At 36.9% G+C, this 16,504-nt stretch overlaps 1 protein-coding gene and 1 pseudogene across 3 annotated transcripts in view; both read right to left on the bottom strand.

Moving 5' to 3' along the window:
• The window catches only part of TBL1XR1 (TBL1X receptor 1), a 168,772-nt gene that overhangs the window by 62,088 nt on the left and 90,180 nt on the right, over positions 1-16,504 (bottom strand). The window contains exon 1 of one of the 3 annotated variants that reach the window (XM_043473693.1): positions 4,486-4,601. The exons of the other annotated variants lie outside the window; for them this stretch is intronic. The gene's annotated coding sequence lies outside the window, so the exon portion shown is untranslated. Of the gene's footprint in view, positions 1-4,485; positions 4,602-16,504 lie in introns of those variants that run through there. 3 annotated transcript variants of the gene reach the window in all.
• On the bottom strand, positions 8,092-12,319 carry LOC122444917 (annotated as a pseudogene).

Below are 16,504 nucleotides of genomic sequence, written 5' to 3'. Positions count from 1 at the left end.
GACATTTAACTATTTGGGTGTCTAAAACTATTTTGTTCCTCTGAGCTATTTGGCAATCGTTTTACTACGTTTTTAACTTCCTTCTCAAATTTCCCGTTACAGATTTTCAAAAACTTGAAGGATTCTATCTAGCTCAAAGCCCCTTAATTTCAGGTGGCTTTACTTCTTTGGTAAAAGTTATTAGGACTTTCTGACTTTTTGCTCACTTCAAAAACCTTTATTTTTATTCATCCTATTGTTCTGTGCTGACTGAAGAAGTAGTAGAAAAAGATACAAAAGAGAAAAAGTAGTCTCCATCACAGAAGCTGTTGGGTCTTCTAGATATATTACATTATTAGCAAATATCATCAGCCCTTCATAAAGGAATTTAATATAGTAGTGGCCAATAAAAAACAACAGCTTTTCTCTGCTCCAGTAATACACATCTATAAATAGAGATGAGAAAACACTCTAGTTAAAAGACCAAAATTTTTTAAATATTTACAAAAGAAATGAACACAATTTCACAATTTCAAATGACCAAACACTATATTCAATTGAAAAATACAACGTTATCCCCATGTAGTGCAAGTGGAAATGTAAAAAAGAAAAAAACCCTTGGAAAACAATCTGGTAATTCTTATTAAAAGTAAAAATATTAGACTGGAAAAATAAGAATCTGCCTTTTTTGTTAAAATGTGGTCACACAGTTGCAAATTCACAGAGTTCAACTAAGATGTATACTCTACAATACAGAGAGATAAAAACACAAGTTCCTAAGGATGTTTATATTAGAAGACTGGGTTTTAATGGCAAAAAGGTGGGAGTATAGTATAGTGAATGCCCATTAAGGGGAAGAATCAAACCAAGATCGTGGTACATTCATGATATTCATGGATTGTAAAGTCATTAAAAATAATAAACTCGTGGAGCTGAAGCTCCAATACTTTGGCTACCTGATATGAAGAGCTGACTCATCAGAAAAGACCCTGATGCTGGGAAAGACTGAAGGCAGGAGAAGAAGGGGATGAAAAAGGATGAGATGGCTGGCGGCATCACCAACTCAATGGACATGAGTTTGAGCAGGTTCTGGGAGTTGGTGATAGACAGGGAAGCCTGGCGTGCTGCAGTCCATGAGGTCGCAAAGAGTTGGACACAACTGAGCAACTGAACTGAACTGATGGGGGAGGGAGCAAAAGAAAGAATACGTGACAAAACGTGTATCTATGCATTTAAGTAAAAGAATATGTTTAAGCATATAAAGAAGAAAATATTTTTGTTATTGTTAAAATTTTATGGACTCCAAAGAACTTTGTTACTAATCACCCCCAAATTCAACAGGTCTTCATATGCCTTCATTATTTCATACTATTTGCCATTTCCAGAATTTAAGATTAAAAAAAAAAAAAAAACTTTAAACTTCCAACGTGTGACTTTCTGATTCTGTCCATTTCACTGATTTTTCCTCCTGCCCTAATAGTATATAGCTGACTTCTTTTTAGCCCTTTGATCTTCACTCAACTCCTCCAACTAAGGATCTCATCCACTTTGAAGAATTACAAAACCACCATCTGTCCATCTACATGCCAAACTCTAACACACACACCCATCTTTCCCATTCCAAACATTCCAATTCCAGCTGCATATGTGCCTGCTCAGTCGCTCAGTCGTGTCCAGCTGACTTTTTGAGACCCCATGGACTACAGCCGTCCATAGTCCATGGGACTCTGGGATTTTCCCGGCAAGAATACCTGGAGTGGGTTGCCATTTCCTCCTCCAGGGGATCTTTCCGACCCCGGGATCAAATCCACATCTCCTACACTGGCAGGCAGATGCTTTACCTCGAGCCACCTAGGAATCCTAATTCCAGCTGACTAAGCACAGATATCTATATCCTTTCAGTTATCATCACTCAGCAACTTATGCCCTATACTTCCCAAAATGTTTCTCCTCCTGTCCATAACTATTACTAATTCTGTAATTCACTACAATTTAAATTTCAGTATTTTTTTTGCATTCAACTTTCTATCTCAGCTTCTACCTGCTATCTCTTACCTTTAAAACTCCCCTTTCAGCCATGCCTTCCTTTTTGCAGTACCTATCACCTGTACCACTGCAATACCCTCAATGACTTCCAAGTCTCTTCATACTATCTTCTGACATCTACACATAAAATATAATGCTGATTATATCATATGTATTTATGACTACCTATTAGCTTCCACATTCACTCTAAATTGTTTACAGAAGCATTTAAGTTCTCCTTCTCCAGTGTATGATCTTGAAGTATCCATCTGACTGTACAGCATCTTCTCTGAATCTACTCTACATTCAAGTGAGTAAAAAATATTCTAACAAACCCCTAATTCCCACTTATGCTTTTTAAGCTCTTTGTTCCAACTACAAGTGTTAAAATTTTTCCTATTCCTCAAATGTCATCTCCTTATGAAGACTATTCAAATGTCAACATTAAAGGTGTTTCCTCCTTTCCTCCTGTACCCATAAAGCACAATTTTAGAAAAACCCTTTTCAAAGCTGGGCAGTAGTAAAAAAAAAAAAAGTTTTTAGGTTAGAAATTGGAGTTATTTGTATTTTCTTTCAAATGTTATTGTTTTTGACATTAAAGCATTAAATCAAGTCATTTAACTACCCTAAGCCCCAGTTTCTTATTCTGTAAAATAGAAATAAAATCTACTCTAAAAACCTCACAGGTAGTACAAGTGCATGAAAACCAATTTATAATTTACATGTTAACATTGTTATTCTATCATTTTATATTATGCATATTTTTCAGTCACTATCAAATTACAAACATTTAAAAGGCAGTCTATACTTTACATTCTAGCACATAATAGCTATTAACAACAAGAAGATCAAACCAGTCAATCCTAGAGAAAATCAACTCTGAATATTCACTGGAAGGATTGAAAATGAAGCTCTAATACTCTGGCCACCTGATGTGAAGAGCTGACTCATTGGAAAAAGATCCTGATGCTAAGAAAGACTGAAGGCAACAGGAGAGGGGGCAGCAGAAGATAAGATGGTTAGATGAGCATTACTGACTCAATGGACAAGAATTTGAGCAAATTCCAGAAGACAGCGGAGGATGGAGGAACCTGGCGTGCTGCAGTCCATGGGGTCACAAAAAGTTGGACAAGACTGAGCAACTGAACAGCAACAATATACACACACACACCCCTCCAGAAGTCATTAAAGCTAGCCCTCATGCCTAAGAAACAATCAAAGCACAATTGATGTACTATGCCCTTGTCAAAATAAAACATCTACAATCCTCCCCACAGATAATCCTTTCAGGAAGACTACGGTCACATAGTATCTCTGGACCTCTGATTTAGTTCACCTGAAACACAATTAGTTAACTGGATAGGGGCCCTTTAAAATTGCAGATAAACAGTTAAACAGGCAAAGAATTCAAGTAACATATATGTGTGTGTATGTTCTAGTAATATACATATGTTCCAATGACATAAACATATTATACATATGTAAGTGATGTAAGGTGTAACTGTGATGGCAGTATCCTGTCCAATCCAAATTTATCCAACATTCATAGCTGAGCATTAGTGCTTTAGTTTACCCAAAATTCTCAAGGTTAACATCATGGTTATTTCAGTGATATGAAACAAGAGATTTTAAAATATATACACAAGAGAAGCACACTGATTTTGTTTAAGCTGAAAGATCTTGTTTTCTCCTACTTTTACAAAAAGCAAAATTAATGATGGACAGTGTTGATTAATGAATGAGTTAGTGGAAATGATACTTTGGTCCTACAGAAACTTATAAATCTTTACCTTATTACAAGAACTTAAAAGTCCTTGAGTTACCTTAGAAAACCACACAAACCTACTGACACTGTGTCAAACCAAAAAGCAAGATAGCTACTTAAAACTTCTAAGGTCTTATCCAAAGGACATAGGTACCAACCTGAAGAGGCTCTCACTAGCCAAAATCAGGACACTATGAGTACACAGAAACTGATAATCTAAAACACAAATGAATCTAAGTCCATGAGTTCACAGGATAAGGCATTTTATAGCAATCATGCCACACTGTTGGCTAATATTTCTTGGGATTTTGTTATTTCACAAAAAGATTGCTCTCATATTTGGTATCACATCTGCTCTTAGATCTCATATACACACTCTTGTACTTATTTACTTATAACTCACTTTTTAAATCTAAATTTAAGATTCCCTAAGTCATCCTTGTAAGAATTTCAATCTACTGTTGCTGTAATGCCTGATAACGCTACTGTGGTTATGGATAAGGAAACACATTTTGAGAGTTTAACTCTCAAAAATAATGGTCAAATGCCAAGAAGTAGTAGCAGCAAAATAAGTCCATGGGTAATTGGGCTATATTGTGGATTAAAATAGGTATGGGTAAAAAAAGAAAAATGAAAGTTAAGAATGACAACACCACCTGATGAGAGCAGCAAACCACTTCGTGCGTTCGTTTAACAACAACAACAAAAAAGCTCACCCTGTATGTGATGTTGCCGAGTTCCATAAGCAAACATCGGGCAGCATGATGTAACAGAAAGAGTCCTGGACTCAGTCAGGAGACTTCTGTTCTAGTCCAAGGCCTCAGTTTCCTCATCTGTAAAATGAGGGTGCTGAATTAGATAATCTTAAAGGGCTCTTCTGGCTTTAACATTGAGAGTCTATAGACGAGTACAGAAAGAAGCAGTAAAATGTAGGACTTCTGTTAACAGTGAGGTTAACACTGCAAACAGCAGGTGGAACAGGGATGAAAACGATTTTCATAAATTTTGAACTGCTGTAAGCAATCTTTTCATAACTTTTAAGTAGATTTTTACGATATAAAATCGTAACTTTTATGATTTTCTAACTCTTAAAATTTTTACAATATACCTGCCTTAGTTAAGTTATCTTATTATCTAAACCAGATTAGGAGTGAGTGACCAAATTATGACCTCAAAAAAGCAATTCACCTTTAGCCAATGAGACTGCCCAAGTGAATCTTGAAAACAGAATAGGAACACCTGTGGGCTAGTAATTACTTTAGGTAATAAAATGCCTCATAACTGATCTCAATTCTCAATTAAGTAACTGAACAAAATGTAAAATGACACAAAAAATGATGAGTAAATTAGACAATTACTTTTACTTGTAACAGAACAATAATCATGCTTACGCTACCCTTCTTTGTTAATGAGTGTACCTTCCCTATGCATAATATTTTTCTTGTTAGCTCTCAAAACAGAACCTGACTGCTTTTGACAACAAGGTTAACTGAAATAAATGCCTTTTTTTTACCACTAGTGACAAACAGAAATATAAAGAAAAGAGTATTGTTTAAGTTTTCTACACTAAAAGAAATCAAGCTTCTCTATATCAGTAACAAATAATGGAAAGGCTCTGGTGCCTCAAAAACTTGTGGTTTCTTAACGGCAATTTCCTAAATACAGGTAATTAACTGACTGGTCTAGGGTCTGATAAATTTTTTAAGTTCATAGATCCTCTCATGCTATAGTTTACCTTTACTTTTCATTTATGTTAATACTATGAATCTCACCTGGCAGATTTTTAAAACTCTAGCTATACGAGGACCAATAAACATATCTCTACAATCAGGAAACTATTAATATCAAAAATCTATCCTTTTAAAGGATGTAACATATATCTTCTAAAATATACAAAGATATAATGAAATAGTCTATGAAAAATTTGTTTTTAAAGCTTACTTTATGCAAATCACCTAGTGATTATAAAATAACTTGGCATACACACAATTCCATTAATCATTCACTTGAACATTTCACACTGGCAATACAGCACCTAATATGTTACTCAGAATCACTAATAAAATTTTTCTCTGGCTAGTAGAAACAAAGGCAAAAACAAAGCATCCTTGATGGTAATGAAATCTGTTCTTGGCTAGTCTTAAAATAGTTGTGATATCCATGTGCCCAAACTTTCCTTCACATTAAAAATATTTTCTATTTTAATGTAGGTATTTTGACTTATAATCCTAATGAGCTGACTAAAATAAACATACACCTAACTGCATACAACAGATATCAGTATGGATGTGGAAAGCATACTTTGGTGCACTCTTCTGCGCAAAAGCTGTTTTCAGCAATCTACTCAAACTACCTTATTTCCCCCCTCCTCCATGACTTTTTTCAGAGACACTTAAACATTAAGCCTATTTACTAATAATAAAACTACTAGTTTTATTATAATTACTAGTGATAGGATACTATAAGCAGCATTATTTTTAGCCACTATCATAGAGATGTAAACCAGCTCCTCAAAAATTCAGAACTGATTGTACTGCAGAAAACACTATTCTCTTGGTACCAAGATCAGGGGTTAAATGAAAATTTGATGTTTAAATAACCAGTTGGTATGTGGCAAGAAGGCCACTGGATTTTTCCTCACTAAATTTCTATCTGTAGAACAGAAACACATTTCTAATTATTCCTAACATTTGTGTAAGTCAGTATACAGTACAATTTTCTCAAAGACCAAAATGCTTCATTTAGATATCAATAATACAAAATTCTAGGAACAATTATAAATTGCTAAAGCTACATACAAAATAGCAGCACATTTGCTTTTCGTCTGTTTGTATTTTTGCAGCATATTTGCTTTAAGAAAGTTATAATGGAAATGGTCCCTTTTTTTTATTGCAATACAACTGGAAAGATTAAAAAGTCAAAAGACCAAAAATAAGTCCAAATCTATTTCTGGTCACTAGAAACTAACAAGCCATACATACATACATACATACATACATAAATATAAATATATATATATATAAATTAATTATATATAACTTTTTGTTTTCTAAAATGTAAATGTATTTAATAAGTTCTTAATCTTGTTCAAACTTCTCATTTCAGGTTAAGGGAAGAAAAACTGTCAATAGAAAGAAACAGATGATCAAACTAATGGCTAAAAAATCTCACAATTCATTTATATTTCAGTATTTCATTTTTCTCTCATCTTTATCCACTTATAATTTATTCCAATATATACCTAAAAAAATTCAGTCTATCAGAATAGATTTCCTAAGAGTAAGTTGAGGATAAAGAATGAACGAGTAGCTTAGAATGCTTATACTTAATACTGGATAGTATATTAATATTTCTAACATCACTATACTCATCTCTCAAAATAATTATAAATTCTTTATAAAAGAATTACAAAATTCAGCAACTATGATCATCTGTTTTTTAATAGAACAACTTATTAACACACAATTACCATTTTCCTAAAATACAGTTTTAAAATAAATTCTCATCATTCAATCTGGCTAACAATTTCTAGCATTAAAATCATGCAGCATTCCTCTGCTGAAGAATGAATACAACACACTAATAAATGTGCCCTAAGTCATACTTTGCAATCAACAATTGGCCAATTAAAAGAAGAGAAAGAGAATCTAAAAGTTTCCTCTATGAGCACTTTCAAAACTTGCTCAAAATAAGCAACCCCAGTGATTCCATTTCCCACTATTCACATTTGACTCTGATCACACTATTATAAATGATCTTCGTGAGATTTTGCTCTATCACTCTGAAGTCTTCAAATTATTGTGTGTATATGTTTTGTCTTTCCACTTACCTTGTTTATTTCTACTTCTATCTTTCTACACCCTGAACAGTTCAGAGCTCAATGCATAGGCAGAAAAATGTCACTGATAAATTCTTTAAAATATTTTCAAATTTAAAGAAATACCAATTTTTATGAAAGTCACCAAAAACAAACAGCAGAGATATACTGCCTACTAGTATCTTTCATAACATTTCATGATGAAAATTTCAAACCTTCAGAAAAACTCAAAGAAATGTACAAAGAACATTCACACAGCCATCACTAAGACTTTAAAATTAATGCTTTCTTCTGTTTTACCCACATCTATTAACTAATCTTCGGAGAAGGCAATGGCACCCCACTCCAGTACTCTTGCCTGGAAAATCCCATGGATGGAGGAGCTTGGTAGGCTGCAGTCCATGGGGTCGCCAAGAGTCGGACACGACTGAGCGACTTCACTTTCACCCATTGGAGAAGCAAATGGCAACCCACTCCAGTGTTCTTGCCTGGAGAATCCCAGGAATGGGGGAGCCTGGTGGGCTGCTGTCTATGGGGTCACATAGAGTCGGACACGACTGAAGTGACTCAGCAGCAGCAGCAGCAGCATTAACTAATCTTAATTTCTGAAGCACTTCAAAAAAGACAGCTATCAGTAAACTTCGTTCACATAAACCCATATATACTTCAAACTGCCTATCATTAACTATAATAGAGTATTTAGTACAATTTTTCTTTTAAAGAAAGAATTCTTGCAAACTACTACAGATATGTACAGGTGCACTATTCAATGAATTTTGACGAATGCACAAACTCAAGTAACTCAAATCCCTAACAGGACACTGCCATCACCCTAGAAAGTTCCCACATGCCTTTTCTTACTTAATTCTTGTCCCCAGCAGCCATGTTTCCATTTCTAAGCCCAGGCAATCATTTTTTCCCCAACAGTAATTATCTTTGTCCCGCCCCGGCCCCAACACACAACAGATACTTGCCTGTTTTCAGTACACTGTGTAAGGAAGGAGTCATACATTATGTCCTGTTTCATGTGAGACTACATTCACTCAGCATGTTTTAGAGTTTAGTACAAATTGCTTCAGGTACCAACAGTTTTCTCCTTCAACTGTTAGTAATACTCTGTGACACAAATAAAGCACAGTTTACCTACTCTCTTGCTGATACCCGAACTGTTTCCAAGTTTAGGGGTCGGCCCCGGTATTTGACAGAGTTTATACCCAGGACTTGGTCCTCGACCTCTGAGGTGCTTTCCTCTCTCAGACCTCCTCCGTCTTCCTCCTGCTGGCTCCACTGCTCTGCAGCTGCTGTGGTAGTTCTCAGCTGCCTGGTTCCTCAAGCCAGGTTAAAACTGCAAACCACCCCCGAGGAGCCTGCTCTCAGGAGAACACCGTCAACTGGGGAAACTCACCCACGGCCACTCCAACCCCGTTTCTATTTCTACTTGTTTGCTGGACAATGTTCTCATACTTTTTTCCATATGTTGTCCAGAGATGGCTGTCACCACGTGTGGGACGATTTGTCTGACAGGAACCACTACTCCATTTTTGGTAATTCTAACCTGCTACTATTCTTAAAAGTACACATATTCAAAACTGCAATTGACATAACCCCCTTTTCCCATGTTTCTCTCTCTCAAGACCCTGACTGAGCTAGTCCCTTTCAACCAAAGTAGCTCAACCAAACCAGAAAGAGAGGCCTCTGGGAGCTGGATCCTGTAATTCTGTATACGAACCAACACAAGGCCTAAGTTCATCCAAAGATGTGTGTGCAAAACATACTCAAATAGGCAAAGGTTTTGAGAACTGAAGACAGGAGCTATTGTCAGGGTCCCACACTGAGCCGGAGGTGTGCACGTGAGAAGGCACGAAGCAGCAGAATAAAGGCTTTGAACACTGAACTCACAGTGGGGCCACTGTCCATGACACAGAAAGTTCAGTCTGGACCTGTCTGGTTTCAAACAGAATAATAATAATCTCCTGAGAGGATACAATACAAAAGTTACTCAACATACAAAGAATCAAGAAAATCTAATTCTCAAAGAAAAAGGCAGGAACAAGTGTCAGTCTCAAGGGATGATCTAGAGGTGAGAATTATCAAAGATAAGGCAGCTATTTTAATAGTCCATTCTCCATAGAGTAAGGGTAGGCACTTGAAATGATGGTAAAAACTCGTAAGTAGAAAATATAAGAAGAACCACATGGAAACTTTATGACTGAAAAATCAAGGGAAAAGTGATTTCACAAGGAAGTAAGTATACACAAAGGAGAGCAAACACTGAATAAGAGAATAACATAAATAGATGAGAATAAAAGTCTAATTTTAATAAAAGAAAATTCTCCTGACAGTCTGTATCTTTAGCTCTTAACTGTAGTGGAGGGGGGAAAAACCTACAGATCTCTAGCAAAGACGCTTTCAACATGTCAGTCGCTCATTCGTACCCAACTCCTTGTGACCCCATGGCCTGTAGCCCACCATGCTCCTCTTCTCTATGGGATTCTCCAAGCAAGAATACTGGAGTGGGTTGCCATTTCCTTCTCCAGGGGCTCTTCCTGACCCCGGGATCCAACTCAAGTCTCCTGCATTGGCAGATGGATTCTTTACTGTTGGAGCCACCAGGGAAACTGATAAAGATGCTTTAATTCTTATTTTTCTATCTCCTCTTTAGGTCCTGTGAAAGCACTCATGATTCACCTCTGAAGAATATTCAAATTCTATAAAGTTTGTATGACATAGATTAAAAGAAAACTCAAATACAAATGAGGGGGTTTGGTTCAAGTTATAGTGCTCTACCAAAACTAAGTGATTAGCATCCCTTCTCTAACATTTAGGTCCTCATTTTACAAATGAATAATGACAACTTAAGCTTTGTAATGTAGTCCCATGACCTAATTTTAGGAACTTTCTGAGAGTCATTCCAGTTTCCCCAGATCCTAATTTTTTTTAAGTTGTTTCAAACTAGTTTACTTAGGGGTTCCATTTTCACTCCTCAATAGATTGTATGTATTTCTCATATGCTTCTTCACTCACTCATCTCGTTCTGAAGTGTTACTGAGTGTCATCCTGATTAGCTAACCATCTTCATAATAAGATCTGTTGACAAGTCCTGGATTTTCTGCTGGAGCTTTATGAATTTCAGTTACTTTTCCTGACAGAGGAGAATCGAGTTCACTAGCAGCTTTCACACTTTCCAAAGCACCAGACTCCTTGTCTGTTCAATTTTGCCCCAACTTCAGGTAGATTACGGTAAACAACATCTCCCAAATATCTCCCAAAAGCTTCCCGTGCAAAATTGCTATTTCCCACTGTTCCAACACTGCTTTCGTTGTTATCCATTCGTGTTTTTCTGTGGATTTGGCATCGCCAGCAGAGCTGGGCGGGTGTGCGGCCCCCAGGGGAGGGTGCTTTGGGCGCTGAGATGGCACGCGGGCTGCAGACAGCAGCCCACATCCCCTGCACCACTTCCAGTGCCATGTTCGCAGGGCTCCTGAAGGTTCTCACTGCTCTAATAACTTGTTTCTGGCAGACAAGGAGAACCTTTAAAGATGCTTTAAATCAGGTAGCTGTGATCAGCAAGGTATAGAACACTGTCAACAGACATACAATGCTAACCAAAGGTTTGTCAGTTTCTAGTAACCTCATGAGGAAAAAAAAAAATTTTTTTAAGGTAGCAATTGATTCTAATAGTCTATTTTTATTTAATCCAATATATTCAAACATGCATGTCAATAAAGGAATGACCTGTTCTTGTTCTACAGAGAATGGAAATTGGAAGTCAAACAATATCATCTCTTGAAATCCATGCAAGATTAAGATTTCACTTAAAAAACAAACCAAAAAATCTCTTCAAAATCCAGAGTACATTTTATATTTACAGCATATGTGAATTACAATTGGTCATTTTTTCAAGTGTTCCACAGTTACACATCATGGTGGCTACCACACTACCCAGTGCAGGTGCAGACATGGGGTGGGAGGGCAGGGGGACGTGAGGTAGAGCAAACAAGGCCAGGGTGTCTCATGAGTTATCTGTGTCGTGAGGTCACACACACACACACACACACACACACACACACACACACACGGGGTGGGAGGGCAGGGGGACGTGAGGTAGAGCAAACAAGGCCAGGGTGTCTCATGAGTTATCTGTCTGACACACCCCCCCCACACACACCCTCCAGAGTCTACCAAGGATGGTTATGAGACCTGTTCTGTTACGGGCAGAAGGACAAATCAGAGAAAGCCTGGTTTTGAAATAAATTTCCATCCCTACTACAGGTAGAAACTTCAATAAAAGGGGGGAAAAGTAGACAAATGACTTATGGATCATTTCAAAATAAATAAATTAACTATTTATTTCTATGGAAAACCACTGCTTATCCTATCCTATTTGCAACTGAGGGGAGAAAGTGTACAAGGAATACATTAAAAGACTTTATGAAACAAAAGCATTCCTCCATCAAATGAATTAAAAGATTGGTGAACGAAACACAAAATGTGTTTTAAAAGTACACAATATTCAATTCAGATGCTTCACTGTGATACTTAGCTTCTGAAGTTTCAGGCAAAATATCAAATCCCCCCTTCCAATGAAAACAACAATTTGCCCTGTCAGAAACAAGTAAAGTCGCTCAGTCCTGTCTGACTCTTTGCAACCCCGTGGACTATAGTCCTTGGAATTCTCCAGGCCCGAATACTGAGGTGGGTAGCCTTTCCCTTCTTCAGGGGATCTTCCTAACCCAGAGATAGAACCCAGGTCTCCTGCATTGCAGGCTGGTTCTTTACCAGCTGAGCCACAAGGGAAGTCAGAAAATAACAAAAAGCTTAAGAAAATTTGCAAATGCAAATATAATTTTTTTTAAAGGCCTCTACAACAATTTCATTCCTTAACTATCCCTCATGTAATATAAAAGGCAACACACAATCTCTGTGACAACCCAGAGTTCCACTCCAATTCCATCATGCCACAGACACTATCATTTCCACCTCAGAACAGAAATACAGACATGTTCTCTAAAGAGAGGAAAAAACTGTGGGAAAAGACTTGGTTCAGACTTCAGACTTTGCAATTTATTATCTAAGCCATTATGAACAGGAAAAATGGTTTCCTCATCCACAAAACAGAGATGGTAACAGCCTCACAGTTACACAGATATTTAAATATCTATCTACTCTCTTTCAGAACACTCACTCATCTTTCCATTGTTGGTCTGATTTTAATTTACATTTTTTAATGTGTCAAAAAACTGTAAGCTAATCAAAATGTCTTGGTGTCTCCTACATATTTAAAATATCTCTCTCTGATTTGTTCTAAACTCATAAACCCCTATATTTAGTCATTTTTTAAAAATATCAGATTACAATGAACTCACATGATTCCACTAAAATTTAACTGGAAATGAATGTCAAGTGAGATGGTCTTTTCTATAGAGTAGGTAGAAAAATACGAACATCAACATCTTTTTTAAAAAACAGGTCCTCCTGACAGGAGGAAATAGTAATCATAGCATAGGAGACAAAATAGACATTGTGAAGAAATTCCGTTTAAAAGAATCAGGAGAAACATCAAAAGATATGACTGAAATTAACTAGCTTGCAGAAAAGGACAGAACGTGAAGACGACAACAAACAGTATCTGTTAAATTTGGCAGTTTCTGTCTTTTACCTCTCAAACACTTCAGTATGTTAGTTTTTTCTTTGGAACAAAAAACTAAAACTCAAATGTTTTTAAAAAGCAGTATTATGCCCTGGAAAGGGGGATGGATTGATGAAAGAAAGCAAGGAAAAGAAGACTCCAAATGGCTTCAATACATCCATGAAATATGGTTTGTAGTTTCAAATCTGGTTATATTGCTAGTATTAGACCAGGAGCCCAATTCTAATCAGGAGATGCAGGTTTGATCTCCGGATAGGGAAGATCTTCGGGAGAAGAAATTGGCAATCCACTCCCATATTCTTGCCCAGAGAATCCCATGGACAGAGGAGCCTAGTGGGATGCTGTCCAAAGGGTCGCAAAAGGTCAGACAAGACTGAGTGAGCAAAACACGGCACAGCCCAACCCTAGATGTGCCTGATCCTATGAAGATTGAGTTTAACACAGTACAGTCAGCATAAGCTGGAAAAACTTAAAAATAGAGCCAGAAAATAATCAATGACAGAACACCTTTTGTTTTAACATTATTCCATTAAATATTCATCCCTTTATGTGGGTGTAAGTCCTTGCTCACTTTATTTTGGGCTCCTTGAGACATGAAGAGCCAGACTTTATTTTTGGTTGCATGGTACCCCATACTAAGAAATTGTAGAACAGAGGCCAAGATTATATGACGTATGAAGATCAATTTTTAAGTTGCTACTCACCATAGCAAGTTAATTATTACACCATACGGCTACTCACCATAACAAGTTTAACTATTCCACCGTAATAAGTCAACTACTACTATTAATATAAGGATTAAATCCATGTAAGAATCTACACTTTCTTTGCCTTCTAAATGATACCACAATCACTCGGGTTTCATTTTGGTCAGTCATATCAGCCTCACATCACACAATACACAACAAATCCAATGGTAAAGATGAAGGCATTCAGTTAAACCCAACTCCAGGGACTTCCCTGGTGGTCCAGTGGTTAAGATTTTGCCTTCCAATGCAAGGGGTGCATCCCTGGTCAGGGAGATAAGACCCCACATATCTTGTGGTCAAAAACCCAAACTATAAAACAGAATAGTGTAACAATAGTATAACAAATTCAATAAAGAGTTTAAAAATGGTCCACATCAAAAAGAATCTTATAAAAAAAATACAACTCCAATGTGCATGTGCTCTGCTTTTCTGAGTTTATCATTTGTTTTGCTTTTACAGAAAATCAACCACACGTTTTTCAAAGGGATACCTGCTCAGACATATGCAAAAGCACAGACACTTCTGAAAGAAATTCAGCCTGTAGCTACTATTTTCAGTTCCATCCATTCAAAGGGGAAGAAAAAAAAAAAATCCACAAAACTAAGAGAGTTTTTCACTGTAACTCTTACTGTTGATCTGAAAATTAGTTCTTCAGGGACATAAATTCTCCACCAAAATAAAATGAACACTTCACACGTCCTGTCTATAAGGCAGCACCATTCATGCTTCGCAGTTACTAACACCAGCTCAAAATCACGGCAGTGGACGAAAATAATAATGAACTCTTCTACAGTGAACAGAACAAATTACTTCATAGATGATATTCTTGAGAAGTGGAGAATAAAAAGGAACAGATCGTTAGCTCCTCAATACACACCACACTGCTCTTGGGAGTTACCTCTCAAAAAGGTTATAACTCTGGGGTCTTCTCCTCAGTTGAGCAAGTCATAATTTACTTTTATCAATTCTCTTAGAACAATCAAGTTCTAGGAGAATAGATGTTAACAAAATACAGTAGGGCAATTTATGAATGAGATTAATTTACACTGAGAAATGTAGTTGCAAGGAGACTAGAATATCACTGACACAACAGTCCATGGACACTGGCAGTGCCCAGGCCACAAGCCCTGATCACCGTTTTCCTTAGGACGTAGGCACCTTCTTACTGCAAACACCTAAAGGTCATCTCTGGCCACAGTTAGGTCAGGGGAGAGCACTAAGGAGCTGATGTCTTGCCCTTTCCAAAGCATAACTCCACCAGTAAGGAATGGAGTTGTTGGACAAACTGCCCCTTTCGTGACTACTGAGTGGAAGAACTAAGGTGCATGTTCTACACTGGCTTCCAAAGGTCCCAACAAGACACTGTCCCAATTGCCTAAAACGTTAACCTGTATCCTGTACTGGTCTCATCTTCCTTTTCTTATTTCCTCACAGGAACTTTCTGGGTTTAGCTTTCAAATAAAATGGTTATAATCAAGGGTCTGATTCTACAGAAATCAAACCTGACAACTGGTCAGTGAGGTTCTATTCTTAGTAGGAAAATCTTGTTAAACCAAATTAAGTTTTAGAAGCTGTGGGATGACTGGAGAATTAGAAAAAAAGAGAAAAGAGAAGGCCTAAAGGGACTGGTCGACAAAATGGATAGTCTTTTATTGAAAATGAAAATTTATCTTTGGAAGAGTTCAAAGGAAAAAAAACACACAAACTGCTCTAAAGCACGTCAGATGCAAATGAGAACTAAACTGAGACACCGTATTCCAACTATGAGATAAAGTATGTATGCGGCCAAAAGGTTCTGACTACATACTGTTTACAAGTGGGGAGACAGGCACCCTCACACAGTACTGGGAAAAACAGAGAATGGCAGAAAGCCTGAGGAAGAGAATTTGGCAAGCTGCCTCAAAATTACATGAACATTTATGCTCATACCTAAAACTCTCATTCATGAAACAGCTAAGCTACATCTAGGTAATGAACTACTACTCAGCTATTATAAAAACAGAGGACTAATTCTATACACTGGTCTCCAAAACGTTCTGCTGACGTCTATACAGAACTATACAGAACGTTTAAGTTGACTTCTGAGCGTTTTTGATAGGACTCTGGCCTCTGATGGCTTCCCTGCTTTGTTACATGACAGGGTGTTACTGAGCTTGTCTTCTACTTGTACATACAAAACATGTGTGTGTATATATATGTGTGTGTGTGTGTGTGTGTGTGTGTGTGAGTGTGTGTTTGTGTGTCTATAGACCCACACAGGTTTATTTATATTTTTAAAAATAGCAACCTAGGTAAACTTGGTTACCTATAAGGAGAAGAAACTAAGTACATACTTCATTTTGAAGTAGTATCAGTGTTTTACATAAAATTATAAACAAGATTAAATCAGTATTTTTAAATGCTAAGAATTAAAAATAAAATCAAACAAATGGACCTGATTCTGACCAAGTTGGTGGAAAAATCATATAAGTGGATTTACTTTGAATGTAAACCCCAGTGGGATATGGGCAAAAGAAAAA

The sequence above is a fragment of the Cervus canadensis genome, chromosome 7 (genome assembly GCF_019320065.1).
Source record: "Cervus canadensis isolate Bull #8, Minnesota chromosome 7, ASM1932006v1, whole genome shotgun sequence".
In the NCBI taxonomy this organism is placed as follows: Eukaryota; Metazoa; Chordata; class Mammalia; order Artiodactyla; family Cervidae; genus Cervus; species Cervus canadensis.
This window is presented reverse-complemented; position numbering and strand designations above follow the sequence as displayed.